Source organism: Cricetulus griseus, chromosome 3 (assembly GCF_003668045.3).
Source record: "Cricetulus griseus strain 17A/GY chromosome 3, alternate assembly CriGri-PICRH-1.0, whole genome shotgun sequence".
In the NCBI taxonomy this organism is placed as follows: domain Eukaryota; kingdom Metazoa; phylum Chordata; class Mammalia; order Rodentia; family Cricetidae; genus Cricetulus; species Cricetulus griseus.
Window position 1 is genome coordinate 3,112,882 of NC_048596.1, and position 12,025 is coordinate 3,124,906.

General features: G+C 47.1%; 1 protein-coding gene across 2 annotated transcripts in view; it reads left to right on the forward strand.

Moving 5' to 3' along the window:
* Window positions 1-12,025, forward strand: part of Gfra1 (GDNF family receptor alpha 1) — a 215,274-nt gene that overhangs the window by 162,396 nt on the left and 40,853 nt on the right. The gene's annotated exons all lie outside the window — the stretch shown is intronic.

Below are 12,025 nucleotides of genomic sequence, written 5' to 3' on the forward strand. Positions count from 1 at the left end.
ATTTCTCTGTAATTTCCAAAGGTGATTAATTATGCAGAAAATTTCACATCCAAGGAAAACAAGAATTTAAAAGAACTATCAACATGAAAAGCCCCACTCTGCTAGAGCCTTGGGATTTTATTTCCTCATCATAGTTGTCAGTGTCGAGCAAGTGAGGCAGACCTGGGCTTCCATTGGGTTATATGGTCAGCTAGAAGCCCTGTTTGCCTTCTATGGATGGCACCTTTGACTCCATCCTCACAAGTCTGCACGAGGATAAAATGTTGGCCAGTAGCTGTCACGGAGCACCAAAAACTCCATCATAGGCACTCTTTTTTCCTTTTTTTGTCTACAAAAATGTCTAGATGCAACATTTCTGTCCCATAGCAACAAAGACCATTAGAGTAGGATGTGTGCATGGGAGGGGAGAGCAGATTCCGATCGCCTAACACTGTATGTCCACACCACTGAGAAGCACACAGAAATGCCAACACTGTTTCTGGAGGTGACATTGCTAAGCATGGTATGATACATCGCCCTCTTTTCCCTTTTGGTGTTTGGACCTCCAGGAAAAGTGGGAGGACAGAGGCAGGGGACAATGTCTAGAGGTGTCTGGGGTATGTGTCATTTCTAGAACATTTCTTGTAGACTATGCAGTTATTAACATACATGGACAATAAGATGTGAGCGGAACTGGCCGTGAGACTGCCGGGCCCACAGTGGTCAGAGGCACTATTGTTGAGGATGTAGGCAGTAGGAACATGCCTGAGGCGGGGCTGTGTGTGAGTCAGCTTGATGAAGGGCCAGGCAAAGGGCACTCCCTGACTCAGGGGGACGGAACCTACACAACCCTCCCCTGGACGGGTTCCTGTGAATCATTCCATCATCCCATTGGGAAGCAAGCCACAGCAGGAGGCAGATGATTTGTCACCCTGGACGCAGGAGTCTGGGGACATCACCGCAAGAATGTGTGAATGCCAGCGGCAGCTGAGGTCGGGGTAAGGGGGAGCAGCATTTGCTTGACATTTGCAATGTGCCAAGTACTGTGCCAAGCTCTTGCCAGCAGAGCTGGAGTGGGAGGCCTGAGGATGAGATCCCAAGTCACTTCCATGTCACCCGAGCAGTGTGACTGGACTGGAGCTCAGGAGGCCTGCTGGACTGCAGAGCTGTGCCACCCGCTGCTATACCAAGGGTGCCTGTCTTGTAAGCTACCCATGTGGCTACCAGCAGCACTGAGCAGGAGTGAAATGGAGGCTGGAGGTGACTTTGTTTTCACTTTTTATCTAATTCTTTTTAAAAGAAAATGCTTAGGTAGGAGACCTGAGCATCTTGTACCTCTTGGAAACATATTTCATTTCTCATTAAAGTAGCAAATCTTCAGCCTTTTTGGTTTCTAGACCTCTTTACACTCTTGAAAAAAAATTACCGAGACTCCCAGGGGGGTTTGTTTATATGGGTTAAATCTATTAATACTTCCTATATTGCATCAAAGCTGAAGGAATGTTTACATGCTAATGGAAAGCTCCATTTACATTTCACTTAAAAATAACATCAAGAAGCCTCCTGTGTGTTACTTTAAATAACAGAACCTATTTGGTAGAAGTATTTCTCAAATACAGCAACAGAAACATGAAGGGAAATGCATGGAGAAGTCTCACATTCTTCAAAGCCTGATGTCCAGAGGGAGGCCCTTCGGTGGCTCCTGCATTCAGTCTGTTGCATTTTCTCAGCGAGTGGCCTCTGGACAATCCCAATCCCTCCTGAGAGTAAGTGAACACATGCTCCATTTGACTGCAGAAATAACCACATTGACCCCAGTAAGGGTCCATGGACAGCAGGTGCCTGACTCTCACTTTGAGCCACCACCACACTGGGTGGACTAGGGAATCTTGGGCTGGAGACTTGGGTTTGTAGGTACCATCTTTCCCAAGATCTCTGAACTGAGGCAGTGTGGGTGTCTGCCCTGTGCCTGACCTGCATGTCAGCAAGGTGTGCCAGGGCTGTCTGTGGGAGAAGGCCCTGGAGCCCTTCCTGGTGCAGTCAGGATGGGTGCTAAGAATGCCAGGCTTTGCCGTCTGCAGCACTGTGCTCTGCAGCTGCCAGGCAGGCTGCATGGTGTCCTACTGGAAGAAATGACCCGTTGAAGATCAGACCTTCCTTGGGGCTCTTTCCTTTCCAGAATTCTAGGGGATCACCACTGCACTGACTTGTTACGCCAATGGTTATTAATTCTGTGTCTAGAAATATTTGTTAAAGCTTTCTTCTGAAGTTGGGGCTTGAGGAGGTTCCTCAGGTAAGTCCCAGGCTCAGAGTACTGGGATATAGTCACCCTCTGCTCTCTCTTCTGTGTGTGTGTGTACACGTGCATGCGCACGTATGTAATGTATGTGTGTGTATGTATTATGTGTGGTGTATGTATATGTGTGTGTGTGATGTGTGTGTGTGTGTGTGTGTGTGTGTGTGGTGTGCTCAAGTGTGTGTGTGTGTGTGTGTGTGTGTGTGTGTGTGTGTGTGTGTATGTGTGTGTGGTGTGCTCAAGTGTGTGTGTGTGTGTGTGTGTGTGTGTGCTTGTGTGCGTGTGGATATGTATGTGTTTAAGGACAGTTGGAGTTTGGTCTTAGATACTTTCCTAGGTGCATGGAACCTGCCAACTCTATGGAGGGTCCACATACGTGTCTCCCCTCAAAGGGAGGTCCACAAGGAGATATTCCTGGAAAGGACAGTCCCAACTAGGTGCCTCCTATCTAAAGCCTTGAGGGACCAGCCTTACTGGTCCCTGAGTGAGGGAAAGCCAATGTGGCCTAGGGAGCTCTACTACTGAGAGTGATGCTGGCTTTGGAACATCACACTGGTTGACATTTGTGATGACTCCTAGGGATGATTGGGCTGCCAGAGAGATGGGGCCCGGTCCTAGATGACTTCTCTGTATAGCCATCAGGTTGGAGTTGAGCCTTGCTGAACATTAACAACAAATACAGTATTTTTATGTCTTTCAACTTTAAGCACTATTGGACTATGCTCACTAATTGTAGCATCACACTTTATTAACCCCAGTGAGATCACTAATAGACACTTAAATCAGACTGAGCTCCATTCATACATGTGAAATTCACCTCAAAATGGAGGCAGGAGTTCAAGAGCTGAGCTGAAAGAGTGTGAAGTCCAGGAGGTGAGTGTGGGTTTCTTCTCTAAATCTGGTTCTAACTCTAACCAGGTTCATGACTGAGTAGACCTGGGCCTTGCTGGGGCCCAGTGTGCCCAACTGTGGGTGAAGGCTGTTGTTGTATGTCAAATGATTTGTGTCCCTACACCAGCAGGTGCAATGGCAGATGCAGTTATTGTAAGTAGTCTAGAGCAGCTGTGAGGGTGTGGTCAGGCACACCTGTAGCCAGCCCCTTAGTAGGCGTGGCTACAGCTTCCCCTACACAGCTGGGCTTGGGATGACTTCTCATCTGAGCCTGTTGTGTGGGTGAGCATATAAACCCAAGCCATCCATTCTAAGAGTTGATTAACAAGCAGTTGAACACTGGTCTTTGGAGCTTAGATTTATTTGCTCATACATCCAAGTATTTACTAAATACCTACTTTGTCACGGTCATAATTCTAGGTGCCTGCTTTCTCATGGTGTTGGCAAGACTATTCTAACTGTAGAGGCCTACAACTGAGTGTAGAGGTTGTGAGTATCCTATCGAGCTGAAGCAGGCACCCTGCTGAAGGCTGAGGGACTGAGAAAAGGCTTGGTGGGAGGGCTTAGTGGAGTTCCCTGGTCCCAGTATGATCCAGTCACTACCACAGCAAGCTAGGCAAAGAATCTGAGGGACCCATTTCTAGAAAATAGTTTGTGTAAACCATGGGCTCTCTCGTCCTTGAGATGCAAAGAGGGAGTGTTTAATATGCAGTTGGGAGAGCCGTATAACGCAGATAGCGATAGGGGATGCAGGGTGCGGTGCTGCTACAGAAGACATTGCAGAGAAGGAATTGCTAAGAGCAAGACCTAAGGATTCCCCGGAAGGGGGCACTATCTTCTGTTAGCAGAAGTGAGTGACTCATTCTGTTGACGCACACCTCCATGAGTGCCTGCCTCCTGCGCAATTGTGATATTCTCTGTGCCCTGCCTTGGAAGAAAGATATTAAAGAGCAGTTATTTGCTAAGCTCAGAGTCTGTTGACTCTAAAACAACTTGCCTAAAAGAAAAATGGCCTAGTGTATATTTACTGTTGAATATAATTTTCCTTAGGAAGTCTGCAAGCCCATTAAAGATTAATAGGGGACCTTATTTTCATGTTTCTGTTTAAGGTTTGTTCATAGGAGTGTAGGTCATTAGCCACTGGGCATCCATTTCTCTTCCCTTCTTCCTTGGTTCCTCTAATCTGATATGGGTGAATCAACAGTCCTTGGGGCAGAACTTGGGGCCCAGGCTCCACAGAGGAAGTTTATGCTTGCCTTTGAGAGTCACGGCAAGAAGGAAGGGCTTTGCAAATTATGAAAGTTAAGACAGTGTGTAATTTTAATTTTTCATCTTCTGAGCCCCCCCCCCCAAACCAAGGCTCAACTGAAGAAAGCAACTTTTGGGATAATTTCTAGAATTTACTTAGTGCTCCCAAAGCTAATTAAGAGTTCAGAGAGACCCTTTGACTGTAAACACCATGATGCTAACTTTCGGGTTTCTTCTTAAAGAACACAGGCCTGGTGATCAAGTCTTCAGATTGGGAGTGCTCCATGTACAGGAGCTATATGCAGAATTGTACTGTCTGCATGTGTATGGATTGTGGGCTCATTGGCCTGTAGGACGCTCTAATGTCCTTGTGAGCTCATTGGCCTGTAGGATGCTCTGATGTCCTTGTGAGCTCATTGGCTTGTGGGATGCTCTGATGTCCTTGTGAGCTCATTGGCTTATAGGATGTTCTGATGTCTTTGGAAATGATGAAGGCCTACCAGTGAAAGGCCTTTGACTCCATGGAAGTAATGAGCCTGTCATGATCTTACTGAGTGTTTAAAGATTTTTGAACACATGGACTGTAGCCTGGAGAGGAGTTATACACCAAGTTATTAGCAGATGAATTGTAGAAGTATCTTGATGCTCATCTAAATCCTAGCATTTATTTCATAGAGGTCCCAAGGCCAGTGTGGAGTCTCTGGGGCTGGTCCAGATCAGAACTGCAGACACTGGTGTGTAAATGGAGTTCTTAATTGGTCTAGATAATAATAGGCTGGAGTCAGATATAGAGGAAAACTCTGAGAGGTCAGAGAGAAGAAGGAGCAAGCCACAGCCACACCATACCTCCTTAGCGTCTCAGCAGACAAGAGCACGATTTCCTGTTTCTCCCTACTTATATCCTGTTTCTGCCCAGCTACCTCACTTCCTGTCTGTCTGTACAGACCTCCAGATCTCTATGGTTAGCTAGTGGCAAGGTCCAGTATCTGACACCCAGACAGGCTTTATTTGTGGAAGAAAGATACCACCACACTGGTGCTCATGAGTTTCCTCCCTTGCCTAGGAGTCAGGAGCAGCTGTGTGCAGGTGCAAGCTATCAGATGCACCTAACCCCTCCTCCCCAGTTATAGCTGATGGATTTGTTGTCATTCACCCCAAATAAGTAAACTGCAGGGAAATTGGGGTGCTTTCCTGAAGTGTCATGTTTAGTAAGTAGCTGAATTTAAATATAATTTCTAGTCCATCAGCAAATTTGATATTCAAAACTCCTGCTGTTCAGGGGTGTTTGCTTATCATGTTGCCACAAACCTGGATGATATGGGATGTCCTTCTTCTGTATGCTGCAAAATATGCATTGCTTTTATTGGTTGGTGAATAAAGCTATTTCAGCCAATGGCCAGGAAAAAATATAGCTAGGTAGGAAATCCAAACAAATATGGAGAGAGAAAAATAAGGCTGAATGAGGGAGATGCCATGAGGCTGCCAAAAGAGTAACATGCCAGAGCATTCCTGGTAAGCCACAGCCTTATGGTAGTACACAGATTAATAGAGATGAGTTAATTTATAAGAGAGAGCTAGCCAGTAATATGTCTGAACCATTGGCCAGACACTTGTAATTGTTATTAAGCCTCTTTCGTAAGCAGCTGCGGGAACTGAGGGGCAGGACAGAAATACTCCAGCTATGCCTGGTGGCTTTAAACAACACAATGAACTCATCGTTTCACAGGTCTACAAGTCACAAGTTCTCAGTGCTTGCACTAGACTGTGGTTGGGGTACTCACTGGGCTAAGTTCTTTCTGCATGCCCATGTCTTGCTCTTATTTCCTGATTTCTTGACTCATAGTCTGTCTGGTCTGTCAGTCTGTCTGTTACTCGTGCCATCAGTAATTGTCATCGTCCTCTCCCTCCTCTTCTTTTACCCTTCTTCCCCTCAGCAACCTTCCTTAGTAGCCCAGGCTGGCCTTGAATTTGTGACCTTCCAGCCTTGGCTTCAAGAATTCTGGGATTGCCAGCACATACTACCTCACCTGGCTTCCTTCCCTGTCTCCACTTTCACTCTCAAGGATCTCTGTGGTTGCCTTGGTCCCATCCGCCAACTTCCCTTGCCTTGTGAATAAGGCAGCATTCTCTCAGGCTGTGAGGATTGGAGTGTAGACAACCTTAGGAGTCAGAGTGGCCCACAAGTCTGTGCATGCCTCCACGGGTGGTTTTCCCACACATCCCTATCTTGTTTAATGCTTCCGGCGTCGTGGATTGTGTTAGTCACTGACTTTGCTCCCGGGGGTGGCATAACCCTCAGCTCCAGATGTGTGGTTGTCTCCCATCCAGCACGGGTTCGTGCATTCTGTACTCTTACCTGTCTGTTGGCCCCCAGCACCCTCACTGATACTTCCCTTGACTCTGCTGTATGGACAGCTACACCAGAATGTACTTCGGACTTGTTTTTGAGGTAGGAGTGAGCATAAATAATTTAATAGAGCCACAGTGGGTGACCTTTGCTGTCCACTGCCCCTGAACAGCTGATGATGTGAGATTTGAGTTACAGGATGAATGGGAAGCCAATTCTGAATTCTTCACCCGAAGACATGGGGGCCTGCTGAATTCTACCTGACGTAAATTCACACTGTGTTGGTCTAGAGCCTCACAGTGCAGCTCTACGGGTGAAAGATTGGTTGAACATCTAGATTTCTATTTCTCCCTGTGGCCAAATTGTCACAAAAACTGATTTATTAATTTTCCCTGCAGAAATATCAAGGGCTTATGAGCTAAGACTTGCTCTAAAGGGGTTTAACATATCTGTCACCTGCGGTTATCCCAGCAGACAACTGTTGGGTGGCTGAGAGCGTTATGATTGTCTCATCAGCCAGAAAGCCTCCAATTTCTCGGCTTCTTCAGTTTCTTCCTTTAAAAACAAGCACACAAAGCTAGATTTTCTACACTAATAGACATAGCATGGCACGGGCAATACAAACAGCTTTATTTGACTTGGAGATGCTTGCAGCACAGGGCTGTGCTGTCTGTGCTCGTTCTGTGCTCCTGCTATTGCCTACAGTTTGTCTAGGTTGCATCTGTCAGTTTGTGCATTGAGAGGAATCCACTGTAGGTAGTTGGGGAGGGAACCCCTGCTGAAGGGTAACTCTGGGACACCAGATCAGAGGCTTCTGAAAGCCACTTCCTGGTTGGGATGGAGTAGCTGGTCAACACTTAACTTACTTTGCAAGATTGCCCATGTGAGAGTAGCTGTCCAGCCATGTCAGTCACCTGGTGTGTGCTGACTGATGGCTGTCAGTGCTGATGCAAGGTGGCTTCAGGAGGAATTGCCAGGATTGATTGGATGCTGACTGGACTATCCTCAGGGGGCTACTGCAGTGTGATGTGATCTGAAAGGGTAAGAGTGTGCCGTCTCTGCAGCCTGCCTTGTCTGAACCTGGAAAGCTTCTGACTGCAGAAGACATCATGTGATGTCTTGAATATCTTCCTCAGGCTAGGCTCTGTAGAAAGATCCATAGATTAGGCATGGAGTATGGTAAGGGAAGCCTGTGACCCGTGAGCTGAAAAATCCTTGCCCTTGGGACCTCCCAAGGACCTTGGCAAGGAGGCTAAGGGGACAGGGATGATCAGTATATCCCCGTGGTTCTGGTCAATGTCTTGGTTTCCAAAATACCAGAATAGAGATGAGCAGGGATTTGGGGAAACTGGTTGAGAACGACTTAGCCACAGAAGTCTTCCTGACTGAGGAAGCAAAACCCAGTAATGTGTCAGAGGCTGTTGGATGTAATAGTCAGCAATGATCACTTTGGCTGAGTCTAATAATCTCACTCTGAGTGACAGCTTAAGGTAGAAGCTGATGAACCCAAGATGCAAGAAGCTTTAGCGTCTGCAGCAGGAGTGTGTGTATCTGACCAAAGACCTTTGCTCTAGAAAGGCTGTGCTATGTGCTCAGTTCTCACGCTGACTGCTAGGCAGCAGGTAGATTCGGGCTCAGCCCTACAGTTCAGTTCCACAGCCTGACTCCAGCCTTTGCTCCAGGAAGCCAGTGAGGAGGAGGTACAATGACACAAAACAACACCTCCTGCAGAATGTACAGGCTCTGATTTCCTAAACGATGCTTTCCAGATGTGCACTGCAGTAGGCTGCGGAGCACAAGGGCTAAGGTAATTTTCTAAAAACAGAAAGAGGAAAAATCTGTTCTGTGTCTCTGTATCAGACAGTTACCGTCACAGCGCTCCAGCATCGTCCTCCCTGGGCTAATATTAGAAGCTTGTTTTTCAAGATGTTTTTATTCTGCGTGAGATATTAGAAGTAGTAGTGAACTTACTGATACTCAGTCATTGAAAAAAATCTCTCTCTCTCTCTCTCTCTCTCTCTCTCTCTGCATCTCTTCCATAAAGTAGCTTCATTTAAAATGTATTCACTCTGTGAGTTCTTAAGACTGAGAAGGTCGTAAGGAAGACTGTAAGATTCTTTGCTTTTGGGCATCTCAGTTTTGCTGTGGCCAAAGTTGATGTCTCTATCTTCACAGATGTAGCCTGTTCCTCCTGTGTGACAGGAGGGCCTCTGGCAGGGAGAGGTATGTTTCTCCACTTGGGCTCAATGTGTGTTTTTATGGCAAAAATTTCACATTGGGATTGTCTGGGAGCTGGGGGGGAAGGATGAAGGGATGGGAACTAAGCTGTGTTGAGCAGCAGGTGTCGTGAAGAACTCCGTGTAATGGCCAGCTGTGTAAAGTGGCTTACCTGGCATTGGTCCTGTCTTCCAAGTGAAGAAGAAAACTGAGATAGAAGTCAAGTCACCAGCTAAGGGGTCAGAGAGGGAATCTGGAGTAGAGATGTCCCAGAAGAGAGTCTTCTGTCGGCAAACTCACCGAAAAGCTTCCATCAACCAAGTGATGTGAATGGAAGGTTTCCAGAAAATGTATAACCTTTCCTTCCCCATTCTCCCCAGGTTCTCATGTAGCCCAGGCTAGCCTCACATTCATTATGTAGTCAAGGATGACCTTGAACTCTTAATTCCCCTGCCTCTACCTCTCAAGTGCTGAGATTATGACCATATACCACAACAGCTGGTTTTATACTAGAGATCAAACCCAGGACTCCAAGTGTGTTAGGCAAGCGTTCTGCCAAATTCAAGATCTTCATCAACCCCTTCAGCATTGGGGTTGATGCTGAAGTATGGATTCTGGTGGACTCCAGAGAGTCACAGGAGAGCATGTTCCACAGGTAGGGTCACCCTCTCTTACGTAGACCCTCATGTGCGCGCCCTGCCCCACATATTTCTTCACGATACATAAGATACATAAATGCCTGCTGCCGCCTCTGAAGGCAGGGGAATGTGAGGACAATTCTGAAGAGGAAGTCTACTCCAGGTGACTTCAGGGCCCCAGGGAAAGGAAAATTAAAGTTTGTTGTTGCCCCCTACAGAGCTGTTACAGACATGTGACAAGTCCTTCTCCAAGTATGCCACCTGTGGCCACCTGCCCTGGAAACCTGAGCTGGTGCCCTGGCCTTTATTGCCTTGTGAGTTGGATGAGGGGTCCTTAAGGGAAGTCCTGTTCCAAGTCCCCAAAGGAAACCAGGCACCTAGACACTAAAGTCATGGTTAATGGCAGAATGGGATGTAAGGGTAACAACAACAAAAAACAACAAGAAGGTCTTTGTTGTTGCCCTTTGTTTGTTTGAGGCAGCCTTGTGTCTCACAGGCCGCATTTCTGGGGTTGCCAGGAGGAACTCCCAGAGCTAAGGTGTGAAGCAGCATACTCAGCAGTTGGGGTTAGTGTCAGTGTCACTTTCCTGGGTCCCATACAGGATCATCGTGCTTCACCCAGGCTCAGCACCACTGACCACATGGCTCTCATCCAAGGGGTGTGTCCCAGAAGGCAGTTAGAGGTCCATGGTCATCTAGGAGTTACACCAGCCTTGCTGGTACATGTCTGCCTATTCTTCATAACACAGTTTTCCTAAGTTACAGAAAAGTAGGGGAATGACCCCCGCTTCCCACTGTCCAGAGGCCATCTGCTGTTTAAGATGCTGAAAGACTTTATCATTATAATCATTTTTCTATTTCCAGTTAGCAGTGTGCTCCCTTTAATAGGCTATTTTCTATATCAACCACTGTTCTTCAGATCTCCTGAGGGCCTCATGGCATTTGCCAGCCCTTTCTTCTTTAAGGGCGGGGGATTTTTCTGTGACTAAGGGCGATACATTTCTACATTAGTGCCTATTCATTTCCTTTTCATTTTCTCAGAGAAAAACAATCAGAGCTCATCACTGCTGTAGTCATGGAGATTTCGTGTCTCCAGAAGAAATCCTACAGTGGAGTTTCTCTGTTAATCCCATATTGGACATTTACGCTTCCCTGTCTAGATTGCAGCAGTTCAGGCAGAGAAGCCACTGAAACCAGTTACAACATGACTTATAACTCAGGGTCAGAGGTGGAGGTGTATGCGCACGCACCCCATCTGAGGGTTGCTGAAGCTGTGCATACAGTAGGCGCTCAGGTGATGGATGTTGGCTGGGTTATACGAGAGCCGGTGATCCAGCCATGTACCAAAGCTTGAATTCTCTCGACACTGTGTACTCAGAAGAGCCACAGTTGCAAACCCGCGTCCTGTCTTTCCCATTTTCTGGCGAATTGTTCACACTCTGATCCTTTCTGTAGCCTGCCAGCTCCTTCCTGCAGTTTGGCTTCCATCATCTTAACACATTCTCCTCTTTCCTGTGTGTTCCACTACTGCCCAAGCTGAGTGGGTACACATAGGCCCTATGTGTGTCTTTGCCCGTCAGCTGAGAGATCTTTGGGTACACATTGGTCCTCAGTACGTCTTAGCCCATCAGCTGAAAGGCCGAAGGAAGAGTCTTCACACCACACATACTGATCATGTTACCTGTCGGCTTGAAGCCCTTCAGTGGCTCCTGTGCCTGTAGGACAAAGTCTAAACTCAGTGCATCGATTCTTTTCCATTCCCCCATCTGACCTGCATCCCATAGCCTCACCATCCTATCTGAAAGGGTTAGCAGTGTACGCTAAGTGTAATGGTTGGGGGTCCCTTCTGTGCTGGAGCTGGAGCTGGACAGAATGTGGGCATCCCCCAAATCCAGCCTGTGAGTTCTGTGACCTGGAAGGGTTCACACTGACTCTCTCTCTGTCACAGCTTCCTCCTAGAGATAATGGGGACGGTGCTAAGTATTAGCTAGGTGGCTGTGAGAACTGAATGTGTGAGTACATGTTGAGCACACAAACCAGCACACAGAGCATGCAGATCTGTCCTAACTGTTGCCCTGGATGATAGTAAACACGGCAATGATGTCGCCTCCTGCCTGCCACACTCTCCTTCACCTTTGCCTGACAAATGTGCCCCTCCTTCTGTCTCAGGCCCTAGAGCATGACTTTTCCAAAGCCATTGCAGCTATGGGTTGTAAGCATTTGCAGGAGACTCGTGCTTGGTTTTAAAATCCAGGGTCTGCTGCTCCCTCTTTTCCTTTGGAATGAAGACTTAAGTATAAAATTAGGATTAGGGTATGAGGTGGGGGATTGGGCAGGGAGGCAGCAGAAAGGCATAGCATGTGAAGGGAAATAACCCAAACGAAGTGAAGGGAAGTAACCCAAACCAAG